The following is a 19,084-nucleotide window of genomic DNA, read 5'->3' as shown; positions in this document are numbered from 1 at the left end:
GTTGTTTTTTAGATCACTGACACTAAGCCAGCGGAATACTGTGTATATATTTAGCTCGCCGTTAGTTAAATGGACACTATGATTGGCGTGGCCTAGTTGGTTTATGCAGCAGCACTCTGAGTAGCGAGGAATCGGTGGTTGCAATCCCTGGTGGGCTCCTTGGAATTTTTTTCTGATTAATTCATTTTACAAACACACACACACGCGCGCACACACACACACACACACACACACACACACACACACACACACAGATATATATATCATCATCAGCCTGACTACGTCCACTGCAGGACAAAGGCCTCTCCCATGTTCCGCCAGTTAACACGGTCCTGTGCTTGCTGCTGCCAATTTATACCCGCAAACTTCTTAATTTCATCTGCCCACCTAACCTTCTGCCTCCCCCTAACCCACTTGCCTTCTCTCAGAATCGAGTTAGTTACCCTTAACGACCAGCGGTTATCCTGTCTACGCGCTACATGCCCGGCCCATGTCCATTTCTTCTTCTTGATTTCAGCTACGATATCCTTAACCCTCGTTTTTTCCCTAATCCACTCTGCTCTCTTCTTGTCTCTTAAGGCTACACCTACCATTTTTCTTTCCATTGCACGCTGCGTCGTCCTCAATTTAAGCTGAACCCTCTTTGTAAGTCTCCAGGTTTCTGCTCCGTAGGGTAAGTATACCGACAAAATGCAGCTGTTATATACTTTTCTCTAGAGGGATAGTGGCAATCTACCTGTCATAATTTGAGAGTGCTTGCCAAATGTGCTCCACCCCATTCTTATTCTTCTAGTTATTTCAATCTCGTGGTTCGGCTCCGCGGTTACTACCTGCCCTAAGTAGACATAGTCTTTTACAACTTGAAGTGCACTATTGCCTATCTCGAAGCGCTGCTCTTTTCCGAGGTTGTTGTACATTACTTTCGTTTTCTGCAGATTCATTTTAAGACCCACCTTTTTGCTCTCCTTGTCTAACTCCGTAATCATGAGTTGCAATTCGTCCCCTGAGTATCTCAGCAATGCAATGTCATCGGCGAAGCGCAGGTTACTAAGGTACTCTCTACTAACTCTTATCCCTAACTGTTCCCATTCTAAGCTTCTGAAAACCTCCTGTAAGCACGTGGTAAATAGCGTTGGGGAGATCGTGTCCTCCTGCCTTACACCTTTTTTGATTGGCATTCTATTGCTTTCTTTATGAAGCACTATGGTAGCAGTTGATTTCCTGTAGATTTCTTCCAGGATGTTTATATATACTTCATCGACGCACTGATTCCGCAGCGTCTGCATGACGGCTGATATTTCTACTGAGTCAAACGCCTTCTCGTAAACTATGAAGGCTATGTATAGTGGTTGGTTATATTCTGAGCATTTCTCTATTACCTGATTGATAGTATGAATGTGGTCGATTGTTGAGTAGCTTGTTCGAAGTCCTGCTTGTTCCTTTGGTTGATTGAATTCCAATGTTTTCTTTACTCTGTTAGCAATTACCTTTGTAAATAGCTTGTATGCTACAGAGTGCAAGCTAATCGGCCTGTAATTCTTCAAGTCCTTGTCATCTCCTTTCTTATGTATTAAGATGATGTAAGCGTTCTTCCAAGACTCTGGTACTCTTCCCGTCAGGAGACACGTCGTAAACAGGGTGGCTAGTTTTTCTAACACAATCTGTCCTCCATCTTTCAGCAGATCTGGTGTTACCTGATCCTCACCAGCAGCTTTGCCTCTTTGCATGCTCTCCAAAGCTTTTATGACTTCTTCTATCATTACTGGTGGGGTGTCATCTGGGTTACTGCTAGTTCTTATAGTATTAAAGTCTTGGTTGTCCCGACTACTGTACAGATCCCTGTAAAACTCCTCCACTATTTTAACCATCCTATCCATATTGGTAGTTATTTTGCCTTCTTTGTCCTTTAGTGCATACATCCGATTTTTGCCTATCCCAAGTTTCCTCTTCACTGCTTTAACGCTTCCTCCGTTTTTCAGAGCGTGTTCAATTCTCTCCATGTTATACCTTCTTACATTGGATATCTTACGCCTTTTAATCAACTTCGAAAGCTCTGCCAGTTCTATTTCGTATTTTGTACTTGAGACTTTCATGATTTGACGCTTCTTAATGAGATTCTCCGTTTCCTGGGAAAGCTTGCCAGTGTCCTGTCTAACTACCCTGCCTCCAACTTCCACTGCACACTCCGTAAAGATACTCATCAGATTATAATTCATTGTATCCTTGCTAAGGTTGGTTTCTTCACTAAGAGCCGAGTACCTGTTCTGAAGCGAGACTCTGAATTGCTGTACTTTCCCTCTCTGGGCGAATTATACATATATATGTATATATATTTATATTGAAAACATGATGGTGACGGCAAAAATCAGCCGAGAGTGTCTTTATAATTGCTATTGCAATAAGAAAAAAAAATAACACTATGGTAGCTTCGCAGTAGCGCTTTCATGCCTGAAAGAAGAGCCGCCTTGTTTCTTTCTATTTTCTCTTCATTTCTTATTCACTTCCTTTTTTATATTTATTTAAATCTCTCGATCAATCGCTTTCTCTTTCTTTCTCTTGTTCTCTCTCTCTCTGTGTTTTTATCGCTTTTGAGTCTCATGTTTCGTGCTATCTCTTTCTCTTTCTGACTGTGCCCTTCTCTGTCTGTCTTTATTCCCTTTATGTCTTTATATCTTTCTCTTTCATCTTTATCACTTCCTTTTTCGTCTATTTTCTCTCTGAATTCCCTCACTGGTGTTCTCCTTCTCTTTCTCTGTATCTTTCACGTGTTTCACGCGCTCCAGTTCGCCGAACACAGTTTTCGTTTAACGCTAGCGCCTGCGCTACACGGCAATAGGACTTGCCCAATTCCTGGATCTTATACCCGTCTGAAGATTTCTTTTCGTTTAACAGATCACGGCCTGCTTAAACAGCTCGGCTGAAAAAAAAATCACAATATTTGAACGCATGTCTTCACATTATCGTTGAATAACATACCGCTGACGAGAATGGTGTGATTGCCCCACCACGGTGGTCTAGTGGCTAAGGTACTCGGCTGCTGACCCGCAGGTTGCGGGTTCGAATCTCGGCGGCGGCGGCTGCATTTCCGGTGGAGGCGGAAATGTTGCAGGCTCATGTGCTCAGATTTTGGGGCAGGTTGAAGAACCCAGGTAGTCGAAATTTCCGTAGCTCTCCATTACGAAGTCTCTCATAATTATACGGTGATTTTGAGACGGTAAACCCCACATATCAATCAGAATGGTTTGATATCAACGGTAAGATCGACGTTTATAATATATCTATACCACGTTTATTTATATATCTGTGCTTTAAGGAGCTATTTTTAAATATGTTCATTGACCTACAATGGAAAAGGTGTGCTAAGGAGCTCACCAGAGTAAACATAACGTGAGTAATCTTTTTTTACGAAGACAAATAAGGGGCTTATGATGTCACCTTGAACTTTACAAATATTTTTGTTGCAGTAATTGGCTGGAGCAACGCTTCATGGACAGGATCCTCACTGTCTGACCTACGAATCACGCTTTTCTATATGAGGCGCAATGATTCTTCCCCGCACGTGAATCTTCCTCCACCTTGCGGCATTCCACAAATTATTGGCAATATTCAACGTCTATCTACTTCAATTTGCGATTGAAATTCGCCCTGGTGTTGCCGGTGGCTAGCCTCTTGGCTTTTTCAGTGTATATGGTGACCATTTGTTGTGGGTTTCGTCACCGGACCAGTACGAGTTTCTCGTAAACTCGAAAGGTTTATTTTAGCGTTTTCTTCTAATTTTTGCTACGTATATGTGCATACCAATGTTCCCTTTCCTATATGCAGTATAAAAGTCCTCGTTGTTGACCTGTCGCAAGGGAAGATGTGAGTAAATAGCGAAGCAGGGCATACGTCATTGAAGACTTTTGGCCAATGGCAAGCGGGCGCTTACCATTGTGATTTCGGCACTATAAGTTCAAGAGCTGAGGCAGAATTTTGCAAGCTGGCTTTTTTGCAAGCACTCGATCGTGCGGAGAAACCAATTGAGGCGATTTTGTTGGAGATTGCCGTGGATGACATGCATGACGCGTGACATGTGTGCGTCTTATTCTTCGATGTCTCGCAACTGGTTCTGGTGACAGGCAGAGCCCTCTTACAGCATTCCCTGCAAATATAGACAGCTTTCCAGCAGATGTGTCTTCTGCTGCGTGAATCGCGACGTGCCACGAGAACGAGTCGCTACGATTGGGCGATTGAGTTTGACGGGGGAAACAGCATTAAAAATAAACGACCCAATTCTTTGTCAAAAATGAAAGAGCTAGTAGGATTGGGCGCAGTTGCGAGAAATAAAAAAAGTTTTCATTGCCGGAATGCGTGGTTGTGCACTATTACGGCCCTCTGATTTCATGTGTGCGAGGCTATTGTAGCACGTTTGCTCATGCGGCTGTTTACAGTACAAAAAAAGGCAAGACAACTATAATGAGAAAAATATGCCGTTATCATACTATCTGCGGCGCTAAATTTAGTTTAAAATTATCTTTTTTTAATAAATAACTTTTTTATTTTGTTTGAAGAAAGAAAAACAGTTGAGAAACCTGGTGAGACACTTTTAATTTGAATGTCATTCCTGCACTGTATTCAAGTAAAGCTTGTGTTGTCTGACATGTCCATCTGGTGGTGGTGATGTTCCAAAAAGACTTTCTTAGCCCGCGAAATACCCGCTTCACCCACAATGGGCGGGCACCAAAGAAATACTTAACAGAACAAAAGTTATTTTGTTTCGGTCGCTGTGGTTTAAACTCGGGTCCTCCAGGGTCCCCCCGCCCCGCTTTGAACTTATTTTAGGCCACACGCCCATGCTCGCCCAAAGTGAACGTAACTGAAACAAAGAAATGTGTTCTACCGACGTTGCAAAATACTATTGGTAAGCAGCTATGGGTGCTTCATTGAGACATCTCATCTTGGCGTACTGAAAGAGATCTGCTGGACAACGCGTAAGTTTGATATCAGGAATCGCACTTAATTAGCGCCTCAGGGTGTAGCGCCTCAGGGTGCCAATAAAAAGAATTGCACTATTCAAGAAGTTTCGATTTGAAGAAATTTGGATTCCTAACCCGCGTTCTTATGATCACGTGATTGTCCTTTCGTTGGGCGGTTCTATACTGGCTGCCCAACGCTGGAAAGAGCATGAATTAAAGGCGGCATGCCGATTCAGCCCAAAAACGACGTTTCGGGGATGGCCGATATCTCGTTTCGGGGATGGCCGCTAGCAGGGAACCAAATAATAGTGTGGTGGGTGAGTTCCTTGTGAGCGAGAGTTCTAAAAATTTCCTTGCACACGGAACCAGAAGCGAAGGTCCTAGCAGCGGACTTAAAGTCCGTATAAATATCAGTCCTTTGTGGACCAAGGAGAGCTAGTGCAATGGCCATCTGTTCTGCTTTGTAAGAAGAAGTAGTTCGAACCAACGCCGAGGATAAAATCTGGCCTTTAGAATCTATGGATACTACTGCAAAGTGAGCGGAAACGCCGTACTGGGCGGCATCAACAAAGCATGAAACAGACGAGTGGGTGTGAGCTTGAACTAAAAAAGAGGAGGCTCGAGCGACACGCCTGCCCACGTTGTACTATGGATGCATATTTCCTGGAAGAGGATACACTTTGATGCGACAGCATATATAATCATCAAGTGGCGTATTTTGCACTTCGAGCGCCAAGGGGTTGACTCCAGTGTCAACCAGAATTTTTCTCCCCGCTGGTGTGATCGAAAGCCTGGCAACCTCTGCCGTTTGTTGAGCCTCGATAACTTCTTCAAGTGTGTTGTGGACTCTAAGCTTCATAAGGTTCTCAGTGCTTGTGCGCATAGGAATTCCAAGAACTTTCTTGATGCTTTGGTTAACCTCCCTGCCTTTCCTTGCATCTTTATCTCTCTCTCTCTTCTTGATGCTTTTCCTTATGAGGATGTTCAATTTATTTTTCTCGTGGAGTTGCCGCCTGTGCATAGATGCGACATAGCTTATGCGGCTCATCAATAATGCATGGAATATTATGAGGAGGTTGTGCTCTCGAAGACCTCCCCGACTGCCCCGCCGCGGTGGTCTAGTGGCTAAGGTACTCGGCTGCTGACCCGCAGGGCGCGGGTTCGAATCCCGGCTGCGGCGGCTGCATTTCCGATGGAGGCGGAAATGTTGTAGGCCCGTGTGCTCAGATTTGGGTGCACGTTAAAGAACCCCAGGTGGTCTAAATTTCCGGAGCCCTCCACTACGGCGTCTCTCATAATTATATAGTGGTTTTGGGACGTTAAACCCCACATATCAATCAATCGACCTCCCCGACTGTTGGAAATGCGTGAGATTAGTCGGATGACCCCTTCCGCATTGGAATTCAGACGGTCGATCGTGTGGCCGTTCTGTCCATTAGCCTCGATAATCATGCCCAGAACGCGTATGAAGTCCACCCTTGGAATACGCTGCCCCGATGCCATGTGCAGCTTAATTTCGAAGTCGGCCAGTGGTTGCCAGTTTTTGAGTTTGGGTCCCCGTCTCGTGGGTCGATATAAGAGAAGTTCGGACTTTGCCGGAGAGAGCTTGAGGCCCATTTTCTTTATGTAGACTTCAACACAGTCGACGGCCTCTTGAAAAGAGCTATCCACAGAGCCCTCAGAGCTCTACTGACAGTCCTTATGGTGATGTCGTCTGCGTAGATGGCGAACTTGATGCCTTCTTGGTTTGAGAGCTTGGCAGCAAGGCCGCACATTGCAATGTTAAACAGCAGTAGGGAGACGACTGAGCCCTGCGGGGTGCCGAAGGAACCGAGATCGTACGGCTAAGACTTGAGATCCCCAAGCTGTATAGTGGCTTTTCTATTCCTGAGAAACGAGCTGGTGAACTTGTGAAAGTTGGCTCCTAAGTTGAGAGAAGAGATGGAAACAAGTGTGTGGGAGTGCGAGACATTGTCAAAGGCCTTTTCAAGATCGAGACTGAGAATAGCTCTAACGTCTTTCGTCTCCTGATCTATGATGTGATGCTTCAGCATTTTCTTGACGTCCGGAGTAGATAGGTGTGGTCTAAAAGCTATGTTGTACGGGAACAGGTTAGTCTTCTCTATGTGCTTTGATATTCGATGACATGCTCGGCGACTTTGCCTATACAGTACGTCAGTGAAATGGGTCTTAAAGTGCTAATACTGGGACTCCGGCCAGGTTTAGGTATGAGAATAACCGACTCCATTTTCCAATGCTCGGGGAAAGTCCCCGTCTCCCAAATACGATTGATTTCTTTGGTGAGGTAGGTGACAGATTCATCGTCTAAATTGTGTAGTGTCTTGTTTGTAATGCCATCCTGTCTCGGGTTGGAGTTCCCATTAAGATTGTTGAAGGTGATCTGCACCTCTGCTTCCTGGAAGGGCTTGTCAAATTCGAAGGCTGGTGATCCCATGTATTGCGCGTAGCCAGGAGGAGGCGGGATTGTGTCTAAAGGAAGGTATCTCTGTGCCAGACACTCCGTCATTTCCGTGTCCGATTTAACCTTCCTTTCTGAGTGGAGTATTCGGTCTACCAAGCGCGTCTGGTTGGATTTAGATTTAATCTCCTGCAGTAGGTGTTTAAGGACGTCCCATTTTCCCCGAATTCTCATCTGACCATCCGCCGTGTTTCAAATCTCGCCCACACGTTAAAATGGCGAGAAAATGACACTGTTTTGCATTCACCAGTATTTAAAACAATTAACCAGCGTTGACATGAGTATTTAATGTTGCAAAAGTCCTGTTGAAGAGCAAACCGGTCAGTAATGTTAACGACTGAACGATAAATAACGCAATCATCGGCAATTATGCGGATTTTGCTAGTAACATGCAATGGTAGGTCATTATATATATTAGAAAGAGTAGGGGGCCTAATACTGAATCCTGAAGGACGCCAGAGTCTACTGAAAGAGGCTCAGGGTTGTTGGTATTCATGCGCACTGACTGCAGGTGGTTAGTCAGGAACTGCTCAATCCGTGTTAGAACTGCGGGTTGTAGATTTAGTCGGGAGAGTTTTAGCAGTAAGCGTTGATAAGTAACTTTGTCGAATGATTTCGCAAAATAAAAAAGTTGCATTATTTTGAAGATTTTCAGTGCAGGCGATGAAGAAGGACAGCTAATTGTATTTCGCAACATAGTCCCTTGCGGAACTCATGCTGAGAATGGTGAAAAAAAATTAGAATCAAGGAAGCTATTTATATGAGTGTATATGACATGCTCCGTGATCTTACAAAGCACCGATGTGATGGAAATGGAGCAGTATTTTAGGGGTGAACTCTTGTTGCCTGATTTGTACATTGAAATGACCATGGTCATTTTCTATTCTTTTGGTAGGTTTCCAGATGACAGTGACTGGGAAGACAACAGTGTTAGATATGCCGCGGAAATTAATTTGGTGCTCTTCAGAAACTTCGATGTGATTTCATCGAAACCAGCGGATGATCACAGTTTAATGTTGGCAATTATGTTTGAAATGGTGTCTATTGAGAGGTCAATATAGGAGGCATTGTAGCCTTAAAAGGGGCAAGAAGCACAAATAATGCTTCGTCAGATTTTTTGGTGAAAACAGAAGAAAACGCGGTATTTAACGTGTTAGCGGTGTCTTTATCTGATAGCATTTCACCCTGTTTGTTGGGTTAAGAGAGAGTGTGATTGACTGTGGGTTCATGGTTTGCCAAAATTTTTTAGCACTTTCAATAATAATCTCAGCTGGGTCGTAGCGAAAGAAGGTGAACTTGCTTTGTCGGATGGCGGTAAGACACGTACGTTCTACCTTGTAGTACTTTCCCATGAATGGTACTGTGGGTTTTCTTTAGTCTGATGAAAAAGTCACTTTTTCTTGTTTTCAAGTTTTAAGTTTTTGTTAACTATGGTTTGTGACGGTTAGCGTTTATTGATGATGTTAGAATGTATTTATCGGTTAAATATGGTATTTTTTTGAAAAGAGACCAGTTTTTATGAATGTCGTGCTCTTGAAATGTGTCTTCGAATTCCTCATAAAACTGATCAAGTTCATTATTGATCGCTAAATAATTCTTTTTATCGTAGAGGTGGACGATTTTCTGATTGTGACTCACGCACTGGCAGGGTTAGAGCAAAAGTGGCATGAAGTACTTTGTGGTCACTTATTTTGTTAAGGTAAGTGATGGAAAATATCGTTTCCGAGTTTAAAGACAATACTACATCAAGGGTGTTAGCACTGTCCAGCATGACACGTGTTGGCTCGGCAACCGGTTGAGTGAGGTTAATGTTTAAGCAGATGTTTACAATTTTTTTAGATTCCAGACTTCCAGTACTTAGTGGAGAGAGAGAGAGAAACGAGAACAAAGGAAGGCAGGGAGGTTAACCAGATGCTAGAATCCGGTATGCTACCCTACACTGGGGTTGGGGAATAGGGAGTTGAAAGAGAAAGGGAGAGTTAAAAAATAAATAAGAGAAGAACACCGACACACACGCACACACAAAATCAGTCCGCTCAGAGGCATTCCGACAGGTCAGTAGTTGGTAAGAAGCCCAGTAGCGCTTGCACGGCTTTTTTCTGTGACGATGAGTCATGACGATGGCGCAGTATACTTTCTTCTGACAGCGGCTGGTCATCTAACCTGTTTAGTTTATTAGAAAGGTGTTGTCTTTCCAGGTTGTATTTCGGGCAGTCACACAGGATATGTCTAATTGTTTCTTCATCTCCGCAATGTGCACAGTCGGTGGTGTCAGCCTTACCTATGAGGAACGCGTACGCATGGGTAAACGCGACTCCCAACCATAGTCTGCACAGAGCAGTAGCGTCGCCTCGTCGAATTTTTGTTGGAAGCTGCATGCTTAACGTTGGATCAAGGGATCATAATCTTGCATGCGTAAAGAGAGGCTCATTCCAAAGAGCCATGGAGCGTTGGCGAGCAAGCATGCGGAGCCTCCTAGCAGCGTCCGTCCTTGAGAGAGGTATTGACTGGTCGTTGTCTTCTGTATGAGCTGAACGGACAGCTTGATCAGCTCGTTCGTTACCGATAATTCCACAGTGGCTTGGCAACCACTTACATATAACGTGGTGCCCTTTCTTTGTTATATTGTGCAGCATTTCTGCTGTTTCAAATACCAACTGCTCGTGTGGACCACGGCGTAGATTTGACAGAAGTGACTGCAGTGCCGCCTTGCAGTCGCAGAAAATCGTCCACCGTTGCGTGCTTTGGTCGTTAATAAAACGCAGCGCAGCGTTTACTTAGTGGAGAATTTTATGAAACATTGTTGGGGTAATTAAAATCCCCGAAAAGTAGAAGGAGCACGTTTGGGTAGTTTTTGATTAGCTGGCTTAAGATGTTTAATTTCGTAGAAAAATCTGAAAAACTCTTTGGGGGGTGGTAGCACACACCAACTAGAACAAGTTTCGGCTTGTAACGACATATAATTCATAGAATTTCCAGGTCAGAACGTATATCAATGGTGCAAAATGAAAGTTCTTTCTTGATGTCAACGAAAACGCCACCATCTCTGCTTCGCTGCCAATCTTTGCAGATTAGTTCAAAGTTTGACAAGTCTTCCGGTATTCGCATATCAGGAACATCAGCATTCAGCGATGTTTCTGTTAATATGAGTAGGTTTCTCCCAGACGATGATACAAGGTTTGATAGACCTCCGGCTATTGCAAAGTTTGAGTACGTTAATTTTGTCGTTGAAGGTTTGTGTAAACGCCGTGCTAGAAAAACGTATTATTATTTTATTCGGTTATTTATTGTGACATTGTGCCCCTAACAGTGTGAAGGGAGCCACAAAAATCAACGGGCTAAACGAACTACAAAAGGTCATCTTGAGTCACGTATATATTAAAGAGAGCGGCCGTTCCAGCGGCCGTCTCACATCCCCTCGATAGACACAAGGAATAACAGTTTCGGTGCTCCACAAACAAACTAATCCGACGGTACAGGATGAGAATTCACCAGATCTAGAGAACGAGAAAGAGCGTATATAGACGGGCACGTAACAAGACACAAGGGAGATGAGACGGGGAAGCACGGACGCCGGGAGGGAAGCCGGGGACCCCAATTCGAACAGCGACGAACACAAACAAATGTGGGAAGCAAGTAAATGGTGCCGCGAACCCGATGCACGCGCGCTCTGAATCGAGAGAAAACAAATACCTAAACGGATGAAAGGCGAAGAGAAAAAATGAAGACGGTGAAACCGTAAAGAAAAAGAATAGCAAAAAGGTCTCTGTGGGACGAACGCCGCATTCATGAGCGCCGCAAAGTTCGGCTAGTTCTTCTCCCCACTAGGGGTTTCCTGGACCGAAGCGAAAAAGAGGTTTATGGGAAAGGAAGACGAGGGAAGGTCATAGCCGACGAGTCCGTACAAAGCGCCGTGGTATCGCCAGGGGCAAAGGGACGACTATCCGCATACGGAGAAAGAAGAAACTGTTCTGAATGTAAATCACCGGGTTCGCAAAAATTACCTTTGCGCCGGTCCAAGTCCCAGTCTGCCCATATCTTGGACGCTGGTAGAGGCAGTGAGGAGGGATGCGATGAAATAAAAAAAAGGGATGGTGGGAAAAGGCGAAAGCCTGGATGGCTCGCGAGTCTCCTCCGCACTGGACCGTATGGAGGTCGTCTTCATGCTGATGCTGTTGCCGGTGGTCGCGGCCTCGAGTGCTTGCCGCTTTTCTGTGCAACTATTTTGATCCTCTACCCACCTCCCTGTTTTCGTCTCATTGTGCTTGCTCAACGCCTTCAGTCGCTCCTTTCGTTATATTTTCGGCGTTTTGTTTTTGTCGCACTCGTTGCTGCCTATTTATATCGCTGCTTTGAGACTGTGTGTGCCATTTTTACGCCATGGCGTCTCGGTCGATCGTTCTAGTCTTTCTAAAATCCTTCCCTCGTTTCGCCTCCCTTTGGCACTGGCGCTTGACAGCGAGCAAACGCGTTTATGTCTTGCAGGTCGTGAGGCGTTTTAGACGAGAAGCAGTTCTTTGACTGGCCTGTCTAACGCTGTCCCTTCATGAGTCCGTACTAACGCGCCGCAACACGCTCCACTCGCCGCAAGTGTTCGAGCGGCGGTGCCATCACGCCGCAGCTGCACTATCACGTCACGCTCCCTTGCAGTGCGCGCTGACATCACTCTCCCTCGCCTGCTGCGCACACTCCCTGCAGCGCCCGCCGCTGCCACCTCGTCCGTTCGCCCGCAACACCTGCCGTGACCACTCGCTACACCGCCTACTCGTCGGTTCATGCGCAATAAACCTAACGCGTCAGCCATCTCAAGATCTACGCCAGCCACCGCTTCAAACGAATCTTCACGCTCTCATCGCAGGACGTGCGTTAGCGCCGTTCAACGCATGGCGCCACCCGTGCGCAACGCTGCTGCTTCGCATTCCATCAGGGATTCCTTTGAGAAGATGGTGTGAATTCCTTATTGTTCATTATAGAGAGCAAGACCCATGCGATCGCTTTTTATCGCGTGGTTGAAAAGAAATGAACTTGGGTCACGCTCCTCCACTAGCCTCTTTTGTGAGCCTGTTGTGTTATTGTTTGTTCAAGTAGATAATTGTGAGTACATCACATGCCTCGCGAGGTTTTGAATTTCTGAAATAGGTTGACATGAATTATAATCTTTGCCTTCGGCTTAAGGGGGGGACCTGGCTCAGCGTCATCGTTGCTGGTAGTGCTGCAGATAGTAGTGACAGACATTCAGAATCTTCTAACTATTTGATAATAAAAAGGGGAAGCCAGGAATGATCCCAAAATGGTAAAAAGACATTTCCTTGCTTTTAGAAGTTGCCTGGCAAGAATAAATCAATCAATCATTTATTTATTTATTTATTTATTTAATATGCTCAGGAACATCCACGGGGTCCTTGTGCAGGAGCACATGATAATAAAACAATATAAAATAAGCAATAAATACAGTCTTCAGAAACAGAAATGAAATAAAAAGACCGAGAAACGCACAGACAAAATGAATCAGTGCAAAATGGGAAGAATAAAAAGCCAACAACACAGTTATGATTGATTGATTGATTGGTAGATTGACATGCGGGGCTTAACGTCCCAAAACCACCATATGATTAGAGAGACGCCACAGCGCAAGGCTCGGAAATTTCGAACACCTGGGAATCTTTAAGAGAACACGAAAGTCAAATAACAATTTACGTCAGAGTTAAAGCTCAATGTATGACATCTAAAACGACAATATAATCAACATCAGTGTCCTAGTAACCGGCAAATTAAGGTAAATGCACTGTAATACATGCGCCGCAGTAGGGCATTCTTAAAATGATACCGATTACGTCTAACGAACCGCATAATATTAATCATTAGCAATCAATCTAGCTGCCCTAAATAAAGATCTTTTTGTGCATCAGGAGATGCAATAAAATGCTGCTTTACATTTCTGTTCGGTACGTGAAAAAAAAAAACGCACGACGTTACTATGGGGAATGGCGCGAGTGGTTAAAAAATTCAATTTCCGCGTGGTTACACAGGACAGGACATGCCATCTAGCGGGGCGCAGTTGAGCCAAAATACGTTTGCCATCTTGGAGTCAATGGCAGAAAATTGATGAATGGTCGTTCTTGCTACTGCAGCTCCCACTGCTTTTGTTCTGTCTACTAGTGTCAGCGACCGCGCAGTAAAACCGGGCAACGTTGTGCACGGCAACAGTGACGTGAGTCGGTCCGCTTCTTGAGGCGGGTAACTTGAATTGGGCTAACCAGATGCGGTCCACTAAAACGTGATATTATTTCAAAATAAGCTCTTCCTGTGCACAAAAGTAACACTACGAGGTTTGTGGACCGCTATTTCAACAACCAAAGTCGATTTAATAGTTGCATTTATGTCCCTTTAACGTGCACTGAAATCTGAGCACACGGGCCTAGAGCATTTTGGCCTCCATCGAAAATGCAGCCGCCGAAGCCTGTATTCAATCCCACGACCTGCGGGTCAGCAGCCGAGTACCTTAGTTGCTGGACCACCATGGTAGGGCAACACGGCAATTACGGAATGGGAGGGAAACATAATATCGGATATACACAACTTTGCTGAAGCCTTCCTAAAAGACAGAAAAAGGAAAATTTTGTACATTAGGCTAAACTTTTAAGAGAGCGCATAGCTGGGATAAAAACAATGCCAGTGAACAATAAAAAATACTCAGATGAAGAAAGTTAACAGAAAGTTAACATTATAGAGACTTTGTATTCTTTGTACAGTAAAGTGTAGGAAAAAACAAGCAGGTACATGACACGGTCGATTCTCTCTGGTGAACGTACGCAGAATTATTATTATTATAACTAATTATAACTTAATTATTATTATTATAAATTATTATAACTAAGAAGTGAAGGGCAGGTTATCATACCATGAACTAGCTTGTAAAGAAATAAGACAGAGCGCGATTTTGCTGGCAGTAAACTGATGGCAACAGTAGTAATCCAGAAGTGTTAGAACGAGATCTAGAGTCATTTCTAATGACACGATGGTTAAAAATGCTTAGATATTTTTTTCCGAACTCGCTTAATCGCTTTACTGTTGTATTTAGCAATGTCATTCCAGATCACAGATGCATCCTCAAATTAAGGAAGACATATTGCGGTGTACGATTTGTAGATGGCTGTAGGTGAAATTAATTTTTGAGCGAATCTGCAAACACAGCCGAGAGAACGAAGCCACCACATGGCAACATGTTTAGTGTGAGCAAGAAATTTTAACTTGCTGTCAAAAATAACAACAATGTCATTGATTTCATAAACCTTACATAACGACACGGTATTCGTGACAGAGCACAGAAATGACACAATAGATGTTTTGCGAGGTATTCTCACAAATTAGTCTTTGAGGTATTTATAGAAAGGTCATCTTTGTTATACTATTCAGAGAAAGAACATAAACCTGACTTCAGCAAGTGACAGTCACCGCTTGCTGCATAATAATAATAATAATAATAATAATAATAATAATAATAATAATAATAATAATAATAATAATAAGAAGAAGAAGAAGAAGAAGAAGAAGAAGAAGAAGAAGAATAACCGCCAGGCTTGCGCGGAACGCGCAGCACAGTAACAGCGAAAGCTGGAAGAGCGGCTTTTCAGAGCCTTAACACTCTTTAGGTGACTGTATGAAGCACACATACTGGGTATACCCACTACGCCATAAATAATCATAATTTTTGTGTAGTAGGCTGGCATTGACTATGCTATCATTCGTCGTTCTTCGGAGAAGCACGGTATCCTCTACACCCTCGCAAGAAATTTTGTGCTTTTTTTAGCAGTGGCTGACGACGACACAGAATTATGTCTGAAGTGGGTATTCGCCACAGGTAGTAGGGGATCTTGAACAAGCTTTTGAAATGGATTGGGGCATCGTACGAGCTAATTGTTGCGCAATTCGCATTGTCTGATGCCTGGTTGTTGCTTTGCTGTTCTAAATTACATTATTACTCATATTAAAGGGACACTAAAGTCGAATAACAATTTACATGAGAGTGAAAGCTCAATGTATGACAATGCCTAAAGCAACAATATTATCAAAAGCAGTGCCCTACTTACCGAGGAATGCACGAGAACACGTGCGCTGCAGTAGAACATTCGGAAAATGATCCAGACGATGTGAGAGTTACAGCCTACAAATAATTTATCACTAGTAATTGAACTAACTAGACTAAATAAAGAACCTTACATGCATCAAGATACGTAATGAAATGCTCCTTGTTCATTTCTATTTGATTCATGGAAAAAATAGCCACAGGACGTTACTATGGGGAATGACGCGAGTGGTTAAAGAGTTCAATTTCGCCTGATTAAAAAGAACAGGGCGTGCCCTCTAGTGGGGCTCAGTTGAACCAACCATGTGTGTCACCTCGCAGCCAATGGCAGGAAATTGTTCGATGGCCATTGTTGCTGCTGTGGCTCCCACTGATTTCGTTATGCTGCTGTTATAGTGTCGGTGGCCGCACAGTAAAGTCGAGTAACGTTGTGATTTGATTTGTGGGGTTTAACGTCTCAAAACCACCATATAATTACGAGAGACGCCGTAATAGAGGGCTGCAGAAATTTTCACCACCTGGGGTTCTTTAACATGCACCTAAATCTGAGCACACGGGCCTACAGCATTTCCGCCTTCATCGCAAAATGCAGCCGCCACAGCCGGGATTCGATCCCGCGACCTGCGGGTCAGCAGCCGAGTACCTTAGCCACTAGACCACCGCGGTGGGGGGAGGGGGGGGGGTAACGTTGTGCACGGCAACAATGACGTGAGACGTTCTACTTGAGGTGAGTAATTTTGAAGTGCCCTAACCCGATGCGGGGCTCTAAAAGGTGATTTTACTTCAAAATATATATGAGAGCTTTCTTGGCACAACAGTAACATTACGAGGTTTCTGGACCGCTATTTCAACAATCAACGTCGACTTAAGCTGTATTCACTCGACGTACAAAATTGCGACTAATTCCCCGTGATCGTGTGCTATCGTATGCGTCATTATACGCCACCCGTTCCTGCGCTCTTTCTTCGGTCCGCGGGGAGCGATTCACGAAGCGAGGCAGACACAAATCGCAGTTGGGATCAGTTGAGATTTTCGGTGAATGATACAAGACCTCTGACGGCGAATTGCCTTGTGCTAGCAGCCACGGTTTTTTCGCAATCCAATGAAAGTCGCTTGTACTGTTCGGGATCGCTGGCGAATATAGTGAACCAGAAGCATATTGGCGCGTATACTCGGCGACAATTCTGTTTAATGGAGTTTCTGCGCATTTAGCCCTACGCGAAGTAGTCCAGTTCTGCACGCGTCTCGTAACGCTGTGGAAAGTGACGGGTGCGTAGTAGCAGCGTTTCATGTAGACACAGACGCCGCTCAGCGTTTGAGCTACACGTAGAAAGGCAAAAGACTTTTTTGCGTGTCTGAAAACGCTGTAGAGTTAAATACAACTCATTTGATAGAGTGTGCTGCATTCTGTCTCAAATAGCTTCACAAAAAAATAAAATAAAGGAAGATCATTTATAATTCACGTTGAAAATACGAGTGCTATCGAGGAACGGCATTCAGTTGCTGTAGAATGCAAGCTCTGTAGCCTTCGTTTCAGTGCCAAGAAAGGTTGTCGCCACGCGTTGCTATTCGTAAAGCTATTTCTTTTTCATCCCAACATATTTTTTGGTAGGCCATGACTTTACCAGATTGATCTCTTGCACTGAAGAGGTCTGCTCTCCTCTTCGTCGTCTGCTGAATCTTCGACAGCCATCACGGCAGGGCCTGTGGCCGTCTGCGCCGTCGCCTACGCTTCTGGGAGAGACGGTATAGGGCCGATCCATCACCGTCGTCGTCTGCTTTTCTCCGCTGTCCTGTGAATGCCAACCACGTAGAGATTTCGTACATGTTACATGTCACGTGACTGATCCGTCCGCGATCACGCGTGTCGTGTGAACCCAGCTTCAATAGTTGCCTTTACCGTCCCTTCAACGTGATTCATTTCGCGACATCAAGCCTGCCCAAGGGAAGTTTGCAAATGTGTTCCAAGCACCGGTGTGGATCAGTTGTTCAATACTGGGCTGGCACGCAGGTGATCCGGAATTTATTTCCATTGTGTCCTTGGTATTTTTTATTTACGGAGTTTTTTTTTTATTTCGTGCGGTAGTGGTTACGGACACTGGTACTGGCGGCTCAGAATTACGGCACCACACGTGACCCATGTTGTGATCCGATAACAGCTTTCGCTGTAATAATGTGCTGCTTTTTGTGATCAGGCCCATCGACACCTGCTAACTTTCTTGAAGAAAGTCGAGCTGGCCGTGCGTTCGCAGACATTTTCCCGTGTGACATAATATTTACGTTCTCGTCGGCGTTATTTGTCCTTTTTTCTGTCATATTTGTTTCATTCTGTTGCCCACGGTCTTCATTCTTTTCCTGTATGTTTATCTTTCTCGAAATCGCAGGCTGGTGGGGTGCTACTTTAGATGTCAGTTTTCGTGCTGTTCTATCTCTATTTTCTCAGTGTCTTCGTGTTTTATGTGTATCAAAAAATTGTATTAAACAATATATTTATTATATAGCAAAGATATCAGGCTGAGCCTTTATGTAGTTTTTGTGGAACCTGTAGGTGTGTTAAATTAAAAAAACGAATTTTCCTTGAACAAGTTGGTGCTTACTTCGGTTTTCTTTTTTTTTTCAGCATTGAAAGGGGATCAGAAGCAGGCACAAGAACGTGTCGGCCAGCCGCGCGTACAGTGCATGCTGTTATGAATACGAGGACACCCCAACCACCCAAGACAGGAGAAACAACGTTGGTGCACGTGGAAGCTGCACTACTCTGGAGATTAAAGGAGCTCTCCCGGTCGGCGCTCGCCAAAGCATGATGCGGCACTTCACTTCAACGCTCCTAATTGGCGACAGCGCCAATAAATAGAAATCACTGTTGGCAGGGGGTAGGTATGAGAATTAAAACTAGATTTTGTGCAGCAACCTGCGTACGTGTCGGTTGCGTAGTAGGAAGAGCGCCTATTACCTATCGCCATGGATCGACAGGTCGTGCATTTGATTCCCACGACATCTGCGTTAACGAAACTTTTTTTTCAACTTCTTTTTTTTTCATCTGATTATGTGTACGTCATTTTTGCCGTGTCCTGTCAGTGAAGAAATGAACTAGTCTTGGTCGACTCTGACATAAAAAAAAATATTGTTGTGATAAAGCTGCCATAAGCTAGCGCAAGTAAAAGAAGAATCTAGCTTTGCGTCATATGACTGGTATTGGGCTTCCGCCCCCTCAGCCTTCTTATGCGCGTGCGTGCTTGCGTGTGTGCGAAAGGGGGGAGGGGTATCCACCGCACAAAATGAGCACTTTATTAGGAAGTTGTTGAAAATAGCGCAGTTAGATGTCATTAAAATGTGTCTCATCGACATTTTGGCATTGAAGAGAGTACCTATAGCCCCGCCGCGGTGGTCTAATGGCTAAGGTACTCGGCTGCTGACCCGCAGGTCCCGGGATCGAATCCCGACTGCAGCGGCTGCATTTCCGATGGAGGCGGAAGTGTTGTAGGCCCGTGTGCTCAGATTTGGGTGCATGTTAAAGGACCCCAGGTGGTCGAAATTTCCGGAGCCCTCCACTACGGCATCTGT

General features: G+C 44.5%; 1 protein-coding gene across 1 annotated transcript in view; it reads left to right on the top strand.

Annotated features, from left to right (window-relative positions):
- Nucleotides 1-18,430, top strand: part of Lamtor3 (Late endosomal/lysosomal adaptor, MAPK and MTOR activator 3) — a 185,253-nt gene extending 166,823 nt beyond the window's left edge. The window contains exon 7 of the mRNA XM_075879592.1: nucleotides 18,141-18,430. The gene's annotated coding sequence lies outside the window, so the exon portion shown is untranslated. The remainder of the gene's footprint in view (nucleotides 1-18,140) is intronic.
- The last annotated feature ends 654 nt before the right edge of the window (nucleotides 18,431-19,084 follow it).

This window comes from Rhipicephalus microplus, chromosome X (assembly GCF_043290135.1).
Source record: "Rhipicephalus microplus isolate Deutch F79 chromosome X, USDA_Rmic, whole genome shotgun sequence".
Classification (NCBI taxonomy): Eukaryota; Metazoa; Arthropoda; class Arachnida; order Ixodida; family Ixodidae; genus Rhipicephalus; species Rhipicephalus microplus.
Note: the sequence above shows the minus strand (reverse complement) of the source record. Positions and strands in the feature narration are given on the sequence as shown.